This window comes from Echinops telfairi, unplaced genomic scaffold, assembly GCF_000313985.2.
Source record: "Echinops telfairi isolate 266 unplaced genomic scaffold, ASM31398v2 ScPeMD7_3533;HRSCAF=4204_0, whole genome shotgun sequence".
Taxonomy (NCBI): domain Eukaryota; kingdom Metazoa; phylum Chordata; class Mammalia; order Afrosoricida; family Tenrecidae; genus Echinops; species Echinops telfairi.
This window is the reverse complement of record NW_022107431.1, coordinates 10617479-10632138: the sequence shown is the minus strand read 5'-3', so window position 1 is coordinate 10632138 and position 14660 is coordinate 10617479. Positions and strand designations below refer to the sequence as shown.

The 14660-nt window shown below is 53.9% G+C and overlaps 1 protein-coding gene across 1 annotated transcript in view; it reads left to right on the top strand.

Annotated features, from left to right (window-relative positions):
* Nucleotides 1-14660, top strand: part of ARID1B (AT-rich interaction domain 1B) — a 379095-nt gene that overhangs the window by 248474 nt on the left and 115961 nt on the right. The window lies entirely within an intron of this gene.

Below are 14660 nucleotides of genomic sequence, written 5' to 3'. Positions count from 1 at the left end.
GCTCAGTCTCCTAATCCATTCTCCCGGGCCAGGCTCCGCTCAGGCACTAGCCTGACCTGCCCGACACGCATTTTCACTTCCCTGTGCTGAGCCCTGCTCTCAGAGCTGTCGGCCTCCCTGCGAAGGGCTCCACGTTGGTCCCCCTCGTCACCCTGTGAGGAGTGTTTGACCGCAGTCGCCCTACCCAGGGGCCCTCTTTCGAATCCCCTACCCCCAACCCAGCAGTCCTCCGTGGCTTCTCTCGGGGCAGAAACCTGCAACAGCAGTGACCGGGCAGGTGCCCGCCGCTTCCTGACAGTGGGAGCAGGCTGGGAAGTCAGCACACAAGTCCGTGGAGATGCCCGGGTCTTCATCTCCGGCAGCACAGGAACCATCAGTTCAGCAGCTCCTACCAACCCACGCCAACTTAAGCCAGCATTGTTTTCCCCTGACAAAGTAAAATATTTGTATGCTACACAAAACAGTAATTTCAGATCCTTTCCAAACGATGCTTAGTGGCAGTTAAAAAGAGCAACAATCCATTTTGCCTTTTGGAAAGAGGAGCCGGCCGCTCGGCACGGCTCACTAGTTCCTTCGTTCCAGGATGCCGGAACCCCTGTCCTCTCTGTCGCTGATTGAGTGTGCCAAGCCCGGTCTCCGCTGGGGAGAGGAGGGACTGGTCATGGGTGCCCTCCAGCCATGTTTCTGGAGGGCCAGCTCCCCACAAACAACATCAGAAGCCAAGACGGGGCCACAGAGCTGAACTGCTGTCGCCCAGCACCCCTGGGTGCCCTGCCCTGCTGGTGGGGAGTGAGTGGTTTTGGTGTGCGGTACCCTCAAGTCAGATCCAACTCATCAGGAGCCTGTGAGCAACAGATCAGCACCCGCCCCATCGTGCTCCCTGCCACCCGCCTTGCTGGGTTCCGGGCCATCATCTCACCACCGTGGGTCCATCGCACTGAGGACCTCGTTCCTTTTCACGGACCCACCTGCCTACCTCATCCGCACCCTCCTTGGTGTCTCTGCGCCTGTTGTCTCCACTGTGGTGTAGCTCTGTCTCCAGGATGTATCTCATCTAGCAAGACGAGCTCTCTCTCAGCTTGCTCCCGGCCGCTGCTTTACTGGGACCAGCTCCTCCTGATGACGGGTCCAGAGCGCATGAGACGCAGGCCTCCTGCTTCTAAGGAGCATGTGGACTCCACTGCCGTGGCTTCTGGGCAGTCTGTGGTGCACCCAGCGTCATTGTGTAAATGCACAGCTCCTCCTCCGGCGGTCCTCACTCCCTCCCACTTTATTTCTCCACGTGACGTCTTGACCCATAGCACTCTAAAGAGGGTCCCTAGCAGCAGACTGACCCAATGTCATGGTGTTCAGGTGGATTACTTGGCTGGGCACTTCCAGCCAGTCTTAGCAACTCCCTTCACGTGACCTTTCCCGCTGGGAAGGAGGTGGGGAAAGACACGGTGTTGTGAGCAGGTTTCCCTTGATCGTGAAAACTCAGCACTGTAACCCCTGGGTCGGTCCATTGGCCGTCCCACTGCGCTTAAGATGAACCATCTCAGAAGCAGGAAGGGGGGCCTCCCTAACTTCGGGAATGAAGAGCCGGGAGTGGAGCGGGTCCTTTGGACCTGAGATCCCAGCCCAGGGAGGGGGAACCGTTGCCCCAGTGATGCTGCAAAGCAGTGGCTGAGGCCGCGGTGGGCTTCCCAGCCCAGGCCCATGGAGTGAGTCTCGCTGAGTGCTTGCGGGTCTTGGAGGCTGCTTGTGGAGAGGGGTACCTCCTGGCACTTAGATGGGTGAGCTAGGCAGTTCCCAAGCCACAGGGTTAAGGCAGAGCACCTTTGGGCTAAGGCTTTGGTTGAGTGGCATGCGTCTTGGGCATTTGTCCACAGTGCTGAGAGAGCTGTATAACGTTGCCTAAGCAGAGCAGAGACCCAAGGGGCCAGAGAGATGGCCTGAGAGCAGTGTGAAGGAGAGGCTGCCCTGATGTGCTCCATTTGGTTTCCGCTCTTAACCTCCTCCCTCTCTGGTGCACTGTAGTTGGGGGCGGGGGCGTGGGGGAGCAGTCAGGTTTCAGTGGGAACCCCCAGGGCACTTTCTTGGTTGAGCGGTTCCCTTGCTGTGTACAACTAGCATGCAGCTCTGGTGGCTTAGTGGTCACAGGTGGGGCTGCTAACCCCAAGGTCAGCAGTTCGAAACCACCAGAAAGACGAGACTTTCTACTCTCATAAAGAGTCTTGAAAACCCACAGGGGCATCCACTCGATGGCAGTGAGTTTGAATACAATTAGCAGTGTGTGTGTGTGTGTGTGTGGTGGGGGGGGTGTCCCAAGGTTGATGGGCCATCCACACCCACTCCTCAATCTCTGCAGAGGAAACTCTGTCCCCTTGCTGGGGCTGGGAGACATCCGTGTCCTGTCTTTGGACTTGGCCGCTGTTTTCCAGCCACACTGGGAGCCCTGCTGTGGGAGCAAGGGCCCGGAGCAGAGCCTGAACGTCCCAGATCTTCCCAAGAGCTCCTTGTAGCCTCCAAGGAGTTACGTGCCCAAAGCCCTCAGATTGCATTTGGGAAAATGGTCATCCACTCGCTTGCCCATCGAGTCAAGCCGTCCCTAGAGAGGTTGTGGCCTCTGCTCAGAGCTGCTCAAGGCACTGGCACCGAGCAGCCTCGGGAGGCACAAGAGCCTTGAGCCCCACCTGAAGGCAGGAGGAGGATGGCGCAGTGATCGATCGTGGCCGTATGTCCCGTTCTAATCAGCTTCATTGCTGATTCTCCATTCACACCCACGCACCTCTGAGTTCCCTTCCATGACGGGGCGATGTGGGCTGTCATTGACTGATGAGGAGCAGAATTAGTTTCGGCAGGAGACAAACGGAATGCCGGCACCAATCCTAAAAGGCATTCATCTTTAATAATCCACATCTGCATGTTGAGAAATGATGGGGCCAGGGGTGGCTCGTGCTTAGATGCTCCTGTCCAAACAGAAAGTGACCCCAGAGTTTGTACTTGGGAACTCCATTAAGTGCGCACGGCCAAATGCCAAGGGCGTGACCTTGCTGCCCTTTTGCTTGGGGATGTTACCTGACATCCCCAGAAAACCAGCCAGCCCATCAGCCATTCCCTCCCTCCCTGCCACCCTTCCTGGGGCTGTGACCCGGCCTCAGGCCTCGGGAACGCCCAGGAGCTCGAAGGTGTGCTTGGAGAGGCGGGAGTGTGCGTGCACACAAGGCCAACATTGACTTCACAAGGGCATGGCTGGCTAGAGGGGAGGGGTCACTGAGCCATGTGAACACGGTCCCTGGAAGATGTGCAGGAGGGAACCCTGGGAGTGTGGAGAGGAAGGGGGTGTCCTGGCAGAGGAACGGCAGCCCCGACTGTTGAGTGCTTGCTGTCCTGTGGCTAGGGGCCCTGTGTCGCTGGGGCCTGCGGGGGAGTCTGCTGGGGAGGCATGGAACACAAGGGCCGGCGGTTGCTGGGAGGGAGCCGAGAGCCGGCCTGTGGTTAACTGCTGTCAGTCCAGACTCCCGGTGACCCCACTGGTGATCCATGGGGTCTTCAACACTGAGGTCTTTTGGAGGAAGCTAGCCAGGCTTTTATTCTGAGGTGCCTCTGGATGGGCTCAAACTGCCCGCCTTCCGCTAGTGGTTGAGCCAGGTTCTCCAAGGTCATGTGAGCACTGAGAAATGTACTTCACGTGCCTCGTGAGACCTCTGGGAGCCCGAGAAGGCAGGACTGGCATGATTTCGGCTTTTAGGGTTTCAGCATCTGGCTGCTGCGAGGGGTGGGTGCTGGGAGAGGCAGAGGGGTTCGTAGGAGCAGCCCCTGCAGAGACGGGTGGCAGGGCCGCACAGAGAGGGGTGGGAGGAGGATTTGGCGGAGGCCTTCTGCACAGGGAGCGGCTGGCTCCTGGGTTAGGAACGGAAGGAAGGAGCATGCTCCGCTGACACTGGCCCCAGGAGAAAAGCTGGAGAAGCTCATCTGTGAGCCTTTAGGCAGCGGTTCTCAACCTGTGGGTCTCACTCGACCCCTTTGGGGGTCAAACGACCCTTTCACAGAGGTCCCCCGATTCATAACTAGCAAAATGACAGTGTTGAAGTAGCAACGAAAATAACTTTATATTTGGGAGTCACCCCAACCTGATGAACTGTATTAAAGGGTCGCGGCATTAGGAAGGTTGAGAACCACTGCTTTAGGGTCTTAGATGAGACCACCAGGCCTGAGCATCCTCAGCTTCAACAAGTCCCAGCTGACTGTGACGCTGCTGCCTGCTCACCTCCGTCATGAGTGCAGGTCCTTTCACAGACCACCCGGGGAGCCTGCACACAGGACGGGGCCTGGCCCACCCCAGGATGAGGGGTTCCATGCTCTGAGGTGGGCACTCCTTTTTCAGCTCTCGGGGCCTGGCCCACCCCAGGATGAGGGGTTCCATGCTCTGAGGTAGGCACTCCTTTTTCAGCTCTCAGGGTGGTGGCTCAAGAGGCTCCGGGGGTGGTAGTGGCTTGTGCACTGGACCACTAACCTTGAAGTCAGCAGTTCACAACCACCCGCCATCTGAGGGGGAAAAGCCTCAGAGATCCACAGGCCGGTTCTACCCTGTCCTACTAGGGTCTCTCTGAGTCCTAAGTGGCTCGGCGGCGGCAGTGAGTTTGGATTTGGTTTGGGGTGATTGTCCCAGGCAGCCGAGTGTGAGAAGCCCAGGAGGAGGGGACTCACAGGTGCAGTGACCTGAAGCAGGTAAGGGGACGAAGTAGGAGAGTGTGCTGTTCTAGCAGCCACTCAGAGGAAGAGGCCAGCTGTGTCTGGGCAGCGCCCCTTGGCTGGCTCGCAGGCAGAGCAAGCGGGTGTCCACAGTGACAGCGGGTGTGTGCCGGTCACGGAAAAGCTCGGTGCTAAGTATCTCAGTCGCTTTTTCTTAGGGGAGCCTATTGCCATGTTGTTCTGATCTTCCTAGAAATTGTCGTCGCTCAATTGCAAATAATGTCACAGGAATAAAAAAAGTACTATTCTTTTTATCATTTTATTGGGAGTGGGGCTCTTACAAATCTTATAACAGTCCATCATTCAATTGTATTAAGCACACTTGGACGTATGTTGCCGTCAACATTTCCAAAACATTTTCTTTCTACTTGAGCCCTTGGTATCGGCTCTTCTTTTTTCGCCTCCCTCCCTCGTGAATCCTTGATCAATTATATATTGTTGTTGTTATCTCATGTCTTACACTGTAATGTCTGCCTTCACCCATATTTCTGTTATTCGTCTCCCTGGGGCGTGGGCTATATATCCAACCTTGTGATGGGTTCCCCCTTTCTCCCCCTACACCCCCTGATCCCACTATCCCCCTACCTTCATGATATCACTATTCCCACTACTGTTCCTGAGGATTTTATCTGTTCTGAATTCCATGTGCCAAGAGCTCTTACCTGTACCAATGTGTGTACCCGGTCTAGCTGGATTTGTAAGGTAGAACCGGGTCATTCAGAAACGAGAGGAATAGTGTGTGTTTCATCAGTGCTGCACCCTGGTTGAATTGTCCCTTCCTTGTAACCTGGGGGACATGGGAGAGGATGGGTTGGGGCGCCAACAAACTCAGGGATGAGGGAACAACAAGAGATCTAAAAATGATGGCGAGGCCTGGGGTGGGGTGGGGTGTTGATCAAGTGCAAGGTATCTGAGAGGAATGACTGAGAGCCAAGTGCAGGGTGAGCGTGACAATGGGACAGGAGGACGGTGACAGGAAACAGAGGAAAGAAGTAGGAAGCAAAAGCTAGTTATAGAAGTATAGTTATAGGCATGTAAATATATTAATTTATAATGAAAAGTTTAGAGGCCAGTATACCAATATTTATACGTTAAGTATTAAGATAGCAGGTGAACTTTGAGCCTCAACTCAAGCCCCCTCAATCACAAGAACACTTTATTCTGATAACCTGGAATTCTTTGAGACTCACCTTACCAATACGATCGCTGAAGACAAAATGGGTACATAAGCAAATGTGGTGAAGAAAGCGGATGGTACCTGGCTATCAAAAGATACAGTGTCTGGGGTCTTAAAGGCTGAAGATAAACAAGCAGGCATCTAGCTGAGAAGCAACAAAACCCACATGGAAGAAGCACACCAGCCTGTGTGGTCATGAGGTGTCAATGGGATCAGGTATCAAAAGATCCAAAACAAACAATTAGTTAATAGCGATGTGAATGAGGGGGTTGGAGTGGAGTCCCGAAGCCCATCTGTAGACAATTGGGCATCCCTCCCACAGAAGGGTTACCGAAAAAACATCATTGTGAGATAAATATTCTCAAGCTGATTAGAGATGTAATAGCAGACTCCCTTCTTCTCACAGTTGTTATTTTAAGTCCATTTGGCACATAATCCAATGGTCACGTCACTTAAATTCCACTTGAAAAAAGACAAACATCCTGTGCGTTTTAGAGATCGGAGCCGTGACGTGTGGCTGTTTGTTTTGTCATTGCCCTTTATCAGAGGCCCCCATCCCAAACCACTGCCATCGGGTGATCCTGACTCGCAGTGCCCTCCAGCACAGCACAGAGCACAACGGCTTGGTTGGGTGTACAAGGCTAGCAGTGCAGCGGGCGGCCACCTCTTTCTCCTGTACAGCAGCCGATGGTGGGGACCTCCAGCCTTTGGGGTAACCACTGTGTCCACCCAGGGAGGTCACCCTGTATGTCCTGTTAGGTTCTTTGACCCTGACTCTGGCCAAGTCTTTGCTCCTCAAGTAGAATTAAAGAATAGCATTCCTTCCCCCCCCGAATTCCCACAGCAACCCGACAAACTCCTAGTTAAGCCTCCAGACCCAACTTCAAGACCTCTCTCTCTGCAAAGTCATGACTAAACAGAGCGCAGCCCGGGTGGCCCAGCAGCCCACCAGCAACACGAGGCGGGCTTTGAGGGCAGTCAGTGTTGCTCTCTGATTCCCCGGCGCCAAGAACAATGATGGGCAAGTAAGAGACAGGTGTTCACCGGGACTCGCTGTCCCCATGCAAGAAACAGGAATTCAGGAGCAGAGGCCTAGAGCCAGTCATGTTGCTTCTGCTGGGTGCCTGGGACCATCTTGCTGCTCTGGGGGTCCCAGTAGTTGGTGTGCAGTCCTCCTGTGCCCCTCTCTCCTGAGAGCGTCCACATTGGCAGATGAAGTTCCTCTGTTTCCCCTGGGAAACAGAACTGCCCCAGTTCTTAGAGGGCTTGCTGATCTCAGCTAGACCTTCACCTCGTGGACCCTCCCCTCACTGATCAGATACAGAAACTGTGCCACGTCATTCTTGTAGCACAATCCTGGAAGGGTCTGTGCTGCCATTTTTTCATCACTGAATTATTGTTAGCACCCTGGTAACTGGCAGTTGGCGAGTTGAACCTACCGAGCGGCTCGTGGAGGAAAGACCCAGACACTGTTCCCGCAGGGGTTCCAGCCTACCGCCCCCACCAGACTCCGTGAAGCAGTTCCACTCTGCCGTGTGGAGGAACGCCAGGATTCAAACATGAGCTGCAGCCACCTAACCATAACCCAGCGGCCCCATAGGTGGATGACCCCATAGGTTTACCACCCGGGAGGTACATGTCCACAGAGTAGAGCTGCTCCGTGGGCTTTCCAGGGTTGAGCCTGTCTACGAGGGCAGAGCCTCCACGGCCACAGAGGCTTTTCTTGGTCAATATCTAGTAGCAATTCATCCACCTTCAAAGCAAGCGATCGACAAGGAAATAAGCCAACCTGGGAAAGTTTCATGGTCGCCCAGATGCAAAAGCCACTTGCCAATAAATGGCTTCCAATAGGTGGCACCCCCACTCGTGCCAGCGGGGCCGCTTAGGGCCCTCGTGATGGTGAGCCTTCAGGGGCAGGCCTTTCTGCCCAGGTCCCTCTGCATGGACTCAGACCCCCAGCCTCACCCTGGCTAGGGGCCAGTGAGTTCATGCCGACCTATCACGACCTCATGCACAACAGAAGGAAACACGGCCCCGGGCTGCACCACCCTCCCAAGCATTCTTGCTCCATCGATGCAGCCACCAGGTCAGCCCATCGCCTCCAGGCCGCCCTCTCTTTCTCGCTCTTCTGCTTTACCAAGCATGATGGCACTTGGAGCATTCCTCGTCACCACACTTCAGGTACGCTTCCTGGTCTTCGTGAGAGTGTCACCTGTTCGTCCCCCTCCGCAGGGCCTCCATCACCCAGACCATAGGAGCCTCTGCCGTCACGGGCTAAGGAAACCTGGAGTGCGGAAATAGCCCAGTCACTGGATCGTTTGCACCAGCAGCTCTTGAATAATGTGCTGTAGCTATTTGAAAGTGATGAAATAAAGCAAGATTCATCTTTATACATATGCATTTCAAAAACATACTTGGCAACCATTACAATCCCCAATTAAGGAATGAATAAAGGAAGCATAAGCATGTGGACCGGAATAGATGCCTCCTCGCTGGGTACCACAGTCTCCATCGTGTTGCTCTGCATGGAGCCCCATGGCCCGGCTCCGTAGTAGTAGGCCTGGCCCATCCATCTCCTGCACAGTGCTCGCCAGGAGTTGAGCTGTTAGCTTCCAAAGAGGCATGGCGGCTGCCTCCTCTGCTTGGCTGTCCTGGTCCTCATCCAATGCCCGGAAAATTGGCCCCAACCCCTCAGCAGCCTCCCAAGACTGGGGAGCCGAAAAGGAGTCTGCTCATTGGCTAAGCAAAGCTTCGTTACGCAGCAACGCTTCCTGAAAGTAGTATGTTGTGGTGTTCATATTGTGATGTCAAAGTACATTAGACATGTACTTAATAACCTTCAAAGATAAATTAAGTAGTGGTTATACACCAGCGGGAGAGGGAGACTTAAACTCTTAACTTTTTCTTGTGAACTAGATCATAGTTCTCCATTCACTTCATAGACATCTTGACTTAACTCCTCATGTGCTGCGACCCCTCAATAGACCATCACTTTGTCTGCACAGTTCTCCTTGTGTTGCCTCCTGTTTTCCCTCCTCTGGTCGTTTGTCCTCGGGTAAACGCTGCCCTTCCGGTCCTAGGGGTTGATTGTTCTCCTACAGGAGAAGAGTTTGGCTCCAGACCTGGCCCACAGGGTGATGAAGGCGGTCCTGCCTCTGACCAATAAGCTTGTTCTCTTTTAGAATGTAGCGCTTTCTTCCACGTTTTCCCTGGTCTCTGTCCAGAGCCTTCGAATGGCATCCGTTTCAGTGTCGTTGTAGCCCGGCACCATCTAGTGCTTCTGGTCTCCAGGCTGCGGACACCCAGGACCAGGTCAGATGGATTTTGAGGCTGCTTCTAGGGCATGAGGGGCGGCAGGAAAAGGTTAACCCATCAGGAAAACATGCCCCCTGTGTCGGGACACAGACACTCCAAGTGCCCTCACGTGTGCTTACTGCTGTTGGTGGCGAGATTTAGTGATAAGGAAGCGTGGATCTGGGGAAACTTTTCTGAAAGCAGAGAACATGCCCTGGCGTTCACAAGGCCTGTCGCTCTCAGGCAGCCCAGAGCTGTGATCCAGAGGAAGAAAGAGAGCAGGCGGACGCCACAGCTAATCTTCCTCCTGGGGGCCCAGGTGGACAAATTGGCAACCCTGCTCACAGCTTTTCCCCCGTCTCCCCTTTGTACCGGGGGAACTGCTAATCGGATCCATGCTGCTACAACGGTGGTTAGTTATTAACAGAATAAAAGCCGATTTCTTCCTAAGAACGGGTGGGGAAGCGACTGTACAAAATTGCAAGGTTGTTAAAATCTTAAATGCACAGCGGTCGTGTTTTCCCCCCTTATTCTGAATTATACGATGAATACAAGTCTTTCATCTGTCACGATACCCATTGCTTCGGAAGGCAGCCAAGCATTAAGCTCCTCAAACACACACACACACAGAATCTTAGAAAGCGGGAAAATATTGAGGAGGAAAAAGAACGGGGAAGAGAGGAGGGGAATTAGATTTTGTTTTTATTAATTTGTGTCGGTGGGAGAAATAGAAGCCTCCTGCTCCCTCCAGGGCCCCTCCCCTGCCTCACATCAAAGCGAGGATTAGGCTCGATTTCCTTGGGAGCTGCTCCGAGATGCAGGCCTACCGGGGTTAAGTCTACTACCTGCCCCTTGGCTAAGAGGAGCCTCCTGGCCATGGGTCTGGGCCTCCAAGTGGAGGACAGCTGAGTGGTTGGTCCTAGGACTCCCACACGGAGACCCCCTCTCCCACCCAGGGAATTGTTCAAACCCAAGACCTGTGAGTCGTACGCCTGAGCTTCCAAGCTGTTGAAGCAAGCTGGCAGCCAGGGGCAGCCATCTAGGCCGTTCCAACTCAGGGCGACCCCGTGTGGTGGACTGTAGAATTGCACCCTGGTGTTTCCTTCCACCGGCCAAGTGGGTGTTAGGGCATCTCGGATGGTCACAGAGATGCACCTGGAGCTCCACCAGATGCCCAGGACTGACAACCCACCCACCCCTCACCCTTTTACCCTGAGTCAAGCCACATCTGCGGTCCTATTTCCTATTGAAATCGTCAAGCCTGAATCCAAAGTCCACAAGCATGCCTTAAAGTTGCGTCTCTTGTGTAATGCCCCCATCGCCACCAAGAAGCCGAGTTGTGCTCACTTAGCTGAAGGACGGGGCATGGAAACACAGTGGTCAGCTCACTAAGGCACGTTGCTTGGGCCCCAGCAGCCACAGGGCCAGGCTGGACCTGTGCCCCAGGGAAACAGAGAGGGCACCTCCCTGAACGAACAGTCCTGCTCCTGGTGAGGCGTCCAAGCTAAGCAGGTCACTCTGTGGTCCACTTGGTACCACTCAGTGGCTGATACACTTGTGCGGACAGAGGGGGGACTGATGAGCTCAGTGCGTATGCTTTCCATGGGGGAGAGGGGCAGGAACAAGGCGAGGCTGTCATCTCTCAGCTCTCCCACTCTAAACACGTGTCCTCTCTCAAAACTCAGACTCGCTGCCATCCATCCGGTTCCCAACAGTAACGAGCCCTGGTGGCGTAGTGGTGACGCATTGGGCTGCGAACTGCAAGGTCAGCAGTTCAAAGCCACCAGCCTCCTCTGAGAGAGACGAGGCTTTCTCCTTCTGGAAAAAATTTTAAACCTTCTAGAAAAACCGCAGGGGCAATTCTCCCCCCACCCTGTGTGACTGCCCTCTTTAGTGCCACATTGGTGTGCTTTCTGTTGTTGTGCTTGTTGTCCAAAATGCCCCACCCGTAGAACTCAGGCTAGAAGGCCCTGAATGCATACGTCAGAGAAACTTCCGCGGGCACACATCCGTCTTCCCCACTCTGCACGGCAGCACCGAGCGTGTTAGGTTTTAGGTTACAAATAAATGCTGGCATATCTAAAATACGGTTTCTTTAAACACTTGGATTGTTGAAGAGGTTGTGGCAAGAGGCTCATAGGAACCCCTTCTAGAATCTTCCCTTAGAGCAAAGGCACTCACCCAACTGGTCTGACTTGTGGGTTTCCCAGGCTGTAACTCTTGATGGGAAGAGCAAGCCTCTTTTTGCTCCAGAGAAGCAGCCGGTAGGTTCAAACCATTGACCTTGTGGTTCCCAGCCCAACTCGTAACTCACTGTGCTCCCGAGGCTCCTGAACGACTGGGTAGTCGCGGTAGGCTAACCCGGAAACAGGGAGCGCAGACTGTTCATGCTCACACTCCCGGGGCCGGGCAGCCTTCCAGACTGGTTGTCTCTGGGAGTGTGTGCTCTTATCTTACGCCCCCCAGACTTGCCCACGGACCCCTCGCAGGAGTCTCTGTGGCCCCTGCTCCTCCAGGTCTCCGGAGGTGAGTGTCCACCCGGAAGGGTTCTGGTGTTTGCCAAGTGGTCAGAGTTCAGCCAGCCCAGTGTGAAGGGCGTCAGGCCTGCACTGCGCAGTAAGAGGATTCAAGCTAGGTAACCAGTGGGGGCCATCCTATTGAGAACCACAGACGCCCAAAGCGGTGGGAGCCCAGCCCTGCGTGAGCTGATCCGTGGGCAGACGGTCTCCTTCTTCCTTTGGGTTCTTACTCCCCAGCTAACTGGCCCGTGTAGCTGCCCTGTCTTGGACCCTTGCCTAGGTCCGTTACTAACGAGACACCTAAGCCCCAGGCGCCACGCGCCAGCAGGGTCCTCACTCTTTGGAGTTGAGGTCCCAGGCTCCTGTGAAGGCTGCGAGGCGCCCTCTGGCACTGTCAAGTCCAGGCTTTCTAGGGAATGTCCAGCTTGCTGATTCAGATGGGGATTGGCCGTGAAGGGCGGAGTTAGCTGTATTTGCACCACTCATGCCTCTGTCTCCCAGGCGGATTGAGGAAATTCCGTTGGGAAGGACCTTTTGAGGCGTTGGTCGGACGGGGAAAGATGTATCTTTGGAGGCTGGGGGTGTCAGCTTGCTATGGCTCCATGTTCCCACTTGGCAAGTAGGGTAGGGAGAGGCTTCCGTGATGGGGATGCTAACCCCGAGGTGCCCCACCAGTGCCTCGTGGGGGAATGGTGGGGCTGTCTGCTCCTGTGAAGATGGAGAGCCTCGGAAACCCACAGGGGCCCTTCTCCTCTATCCTAGAGGGTCTCTGTGAATTGGAACTCACCTGACGGCCGGAGGATTGTGGCATGCGAGGTCAGGGTAGTTCACACTCAAGCCACACACTGAGAGCCCCGTGCACACGCGCAAACACACCCCCCGCCCTGGCCTGTGGTGAGTCCGATGGGTCCACGTTGGGACACTGAAGTGCACAGCCAAATATAGCTAGTGAGCCGAAACGGGAGCAGGTCCTGTTCTCGACCGACTGAATTGCTGCCAGTCAACCAGCTGCTTGGATCCTGTGAGGCAGGAGAGGTTGTGGTCGCTGCTGTTCTGGAAGCAAGCGAAGTAGAAGCCGCAGTGCTGAGACTTGTCCTCCTCAGACAGACGCGGGGAGGGAGTGGGGTGAGTGGTGGTGCCCCGAGCGAGCGTGGCTGGGGAAGAGTGGAAACACAGTGTGTATGAACTGTTGCATGTGACACTGCGAACTGCTCTCTGAACCTTCACCCAACCCTCCAAAAGTTGAAAATGAAAGATGTGATCATCAAAATCATTTGTGGGTTGTGTAACACACCTGAACACAGGCCTAAGCCTAAGACCGTCTAGGACACTGTGGCTGATTGAAAATTCATTTTTCCATCCATTCCATTAGCTAAGATGCCCATTTTTTTAAAGATCATTTAATGGAGGACTCTTACAGCTCTTATAATAATCCATATACCAATTGTATCAAGCATATTTGTACATATGTTGCCATCATTATTTTCTAAACATTTATATTCTATTTGAGCCCTTGGTATCAGCCCCTCTTTTTACCCTCTGTCCCACCCTTGTGTCCTCTTGATAAGTTATAAATTATTATTATTTTCATATCTTACACCGACTACTGTCTCTCTTCCCCGTGGTTCTCCCCCCCTCCTCTCCCCACCTTCCCCCTACCCTCCTGGTATCACTACTCCCATTTCTGTTCCCGAGGGGGTTTATCTGACCTGGATTCCATGTGTCAAGAGCTATTATCTGTACCTGTGTACATGTTCCAGCCTAGTCCACGGTGAAAGGCAGGACTGGGGTCCTGATAGTGGGGGTGAGGAAGCCTCAAGGAACCAGGGGAATATTGTGTGTTTCTTAGGTGCTATACTTCACCCTGGTTGACTCATCCCTCCCCTGCAAACCTTCTGTGAGGGGATGTCGCAGATGGGTTTGGGGTCTCTTCTCCAACCCCCCCTTGTTATCAACAGTATGTTTGTTTGTGGTCTTCTTATGCCTGCACCTGATCCTGTTGACGCCTAATGGCCGCACAGGCTGGCGTGCTTCTTCCATGTGGGCTTCTTGCTTTTCTGCTAGATGGCCGCTTGTTTAAGCCTTTAAGACCCCGGACCCTGTATCTTTAGATTGTCAGGCACCATCAGCTTTCTTCACCACATTTGCTTGTGCTCCCATTTGGTCTTTAGCGATTTTGTCAGGGAAGGTGAGCATCACAAAATGCCGGGTTATTAGAACAAAGTGTTCTTGCATTGAGGGAGGGTTTGAGCAGAGGCCCAAAGTCCGTCCACTTCCTCATTGTATTGCCATATAAATATATGTACCTATGCCAATACCTCTATTTTTGTGAATTAACATATTTACATAAGAGGATGCACGTATATTTAAAGTTCCCTACAGAGTCCCTCTGGGGCTCTGGTGACATACCGGTTATGCTTTGGTCTGCTAACCACAAGGTAAGCAGTTCGAAACCACCAACCACACCATGGGAGCAAAAACGAGGCTTCCTGCGCCAGGAAACCTTTACAGTCTTGGAAACCCACTAGGACTTTCTACTCTGCCCTATAGGGTTGGAATGAGTCAGAATCAGCTGACGGCAGTGTGCTTTAGAGTTTAGAGACTTGGCTGCGTGGGGTAAAGGGGCAATGGGCTCGGCTGTTAACTGGAATCTTCTTTCCCACCTGCATGCTCCTCCTTCCCCACACTCATTCTTTGACAACCCTGTGGGATGCAAGTCCTCCTCCGTGGCGGCTCAGTCACTAGGGCAAAGAGATGGCCAGTGACTACAGGTTGGCCTATCACCGCACACCGTGGTTCTCTGCGGTAGAACGCTAAGTGGTCTTCACAGCCCAGCCCACCAACGCCATCCCTTCACACAGTGACATTTGTTATGGACCACGGCAAAAGGAAAGAGCGCACCGAGCACATCATTGTCAACCAAGGCGTAAGCC